The sequence below is a fragment of the Schistocerca nitens genome, chromosome 4, assembly GCF_023898315.1.
Source record: "Schistocerca nitens isolate TAMUIC-IGC-003100 chromosome 4, iqSchNite1.1, whole genome shotgun sequence".
Classification (NCBI taxonomy): Eukaryota; Metazoa; Arthropoda; class Insecta; order Orthoptera; family Acrididae; genus Schistocerca; species Schistocerca nitens.
Window position 1 is genome coordinate 722,652,120 of NC_064617.1, and position 3,171 is coordinate 722,655,290.

Consider the following 3,171-nt stretch of genomic DNA (forward strand, 5'->3'; position numbering starts at 1 on the left):
GTAGGTATTGAACACGTGACCTTTAGGTTACGAGTCTAGAGGCTCAGCCATTACGCTATGGGGTATTAGGTAAATCAGTGCTATTTTTAAAGGGTTAGTGACTCAAGAGAAATTATTTTCGCCACATTTGCACAAACAAGGGTCCACTAGGAGAATGGCTGCACGGTGTAAACCTGGCACGCAGTCCTACATCCATATAAGGGTGGTTTCAAAAAATCAGTTCCTTCCCCAAGGTTTTAGTGAAAAATACATATTTACTTGATTCTGAAGTAAAGGTATTATAAAGATAACATTTCAACATCAGGTCAAAAAGCGATGTTAGTACCTATATTTTTATATACGTTACACGCAGAGTCATTTCTCTCTCTCTTTTTTCTTTTTTTTTTAAATACTTGGTAGCGTGTACAAACAAAATAGTTCACCTCATTTTTCAGTGCTTCACGTTTTCCTGTTAACTGGCACTAGATAAGACGGTGTTTGACTTTCTGATTATCCTCTACCGTTGTTAAACAGTAGCATTCAATCCTGTTAGTCAACAGCGATCGGCAAAGGAACGACGCAGGAATCGTGAAAATTAAACACAATGTACACCAATAGTCCACCAATAAGAAAGCAACCTTCACTCTAGAACCCTATTCTGTCCAATCGGGTTATTACGACTACCTCGAACTACAATAGCAAATTTCCCTGCAAGTTTTGGTGTGTTCTTAACTTACGACACATAATTTAGGCTACGTTGTGACCGGCGTTCACTTTTAGAAATGAGTCAAAGTTGTTATTACTCATTATAGATTTCGACACCACTGTCTATTGGACGATATACCATCCTTATCTAACTTACAGATTTTCTTACACACTGGGGCGGGGACCTGTAATGCGCGGGACCGGTAGTATTTGTTAGATCTTGCTACGTGGCTAATCTAGCGCTGAAGAAAAGTAAAGTATTCATGCATTTATTTCATGCGTCAGTATAGTATACAATAGAATTGTGTAAGGCTAGTGGAAAAGTAAAGGAAAACAAAATTTCAAAACTGTTTGCAGAATACCTTTGTTTGGTCGGCCTTCTTTCGCAGCAGCTGTTAAATACAGTTAGTATTGGTTTTTCCGTCTTGAGTTTGCTGCAATTTAATTAATGAGAATTTTATACCAGTCGAATTTCGCTTGTATTCATAGAGCATCTTCCATGGTTATGGGTGTTTCTCTAGACATTCTCCAAACCACTGCTTCTTCCCTCTCTGCTACCAACAACTGATTTCGAAGGACTTACAAGACTTACTTTCACATATGCACTTGGCAGTTTTTGTCATTCTGCAGTATTTCTTACGCTGAATCTTGTTTTTTTACACTTCACCTTTGTAAATCGAACTGAAGGTATGTATGTTTTTCCCTCTACACGGTATTAAAAAAGAAGTTAAAGAAACAAAATGTAGCGCAAGAAATACTGTAGAATGGCAAAAACTCCAAAATGTCTATGTGAAACGAAGTCTTTCGACATCAACCGGCCGGTCGGAGTGGCCGAGCGGTTCTAGGCGCTTCAGTCTGTAGCCGCGCGACCGCTAAGTTTGCAGGTTCGGATCCCGCCTCGGGCATGAATGTGTGTGATGTCCTTAGGTTAGTTAGGTTTAATTAGTTCTAAGTTCTAGGGGACTGCTGATCTCAGATGTTAGGTCCCATAGTGCTCAGAGCCTTTTCAACCATTTTTTGACATCAACCGTTGCTAGCAGGGATGGAAGAAGCGGTGGTTTGGAGAATGTGTAGACAAACATCAATAACCAGGGAAGATGTTTTATAAATAAAAGCGAAACGCACTTACTTTAAAATTCTCTTTCATTAAATTGCAGTAAATCCGAGACGGAAAATTCACTAATAACTGATATTTACATGAAGCATAAGGAGCGAAATTTCCGAAACAATTTACGGAATGTATATAGAGGAAGATATCCTCCTAAAAGTTGAACAATGCTCTAATCGTTCTACTCTGCAACAAAAGAGACGGAGAAGGCATACAAATTTGTGTATTATTTACTGCGTTTCTGTTTGTAATGCAAAAAATGTTCGCCGAAATTATCATCAAGCGCATGAATTTCGTAGGATCTTAATTACACAAGGCAACGGCTTTGCCGCAGTGGATACACCGGTTCCCGTGAGAGCACCGAAGTTAAGCGCTGTCGGGCGTGGCCGGCACTTGGATGGGTGACCATCCGGGCCGCCATGCGCTGTTGCCATTTTTCGGGGTGCGCTCAGCCTCGTGATGCCAATTGAAGAGCTCCTCGAATGATTGCGGCTCCGGTCAAAGAAAACTATCATAACGATCGGCAGAGCGGTGTGCTGACCACAGGCCCCTCCTAACCGCATCCTCAGTCGAGGATAACACGGCGGTCGGAAGGTCCCGGTGGGCCACTTGTGGCCTGAAGACGGAGTGCTTAATTAGACAAGGGAACAAACCGGCTTTAGTAGTGGGTGGTGCACAACTGCAAGACGTGAACTACTTTATAGAATGGGGAAATGAGTGTGACTTCGTATCGCCGCGCTGCATTAGCCGAGCGGTCTCAGGCGCTGCATTCATGGACTGTGTGGCTGGTCCCGGTGGAGGTTCGAGTCCTCCCTCGGGCATTGGTGTGTGTGTTTGTCCTTAGGATAATTTAGGTTAAGTAGTATGAAGTTTAGGGACTGATGACCTTAGGAGTTAAGTCCAATAAGATTTCACACACATTTGAGTTTTTGAGTATCACTTTGTCAAGGATACATAAATCATGAGAAACCTTTTCATTCGGTTGCAACAAAATTTTTACTATCATAAAGGATTATCAGATGCTCAAATACGACAGCTATAAGGAATGGGCACGTTCATGCATCAAAATCATTTTTTTTTTTTGGAGTAATGAATATGTATATTTGAGTTCTTATTGAACTATTTTATTTATTTAAATTATTTGTCTTAATTTTCCTATAAAGAGCTAACTGTAGACCAACACGACTGTCACCAACGTTCCGAGACTCGCAATATTCAAGAATCAAAGAAAAATATTATTCCATCGAAAAGTAAATTAGTGGAAAAAGTTGCACCAGAATCGCAAGACATTCACATACTATTTTCGGAAAATATCTCATTTATTTTAAGCTGATGGTGTGCTTTACATATGTGGTCCCAAAAATAGTGTATCAGTCACA

General features: G+C 40.6%; 1 pseudogene; it reads left to right on the forward strand.

The window, feature by feature from the left end:
• The first annotated feature begins 2,107 nt into the window (after positions 1–2,107).
• Positions 2,108–2,225, forward strand: LOC126254099 (5S ribosomal RNA; annotated as a pseudogene).
• The last annotated feature ends 946 nt before the right edge of the window (positions 2,226–3,171 follow it).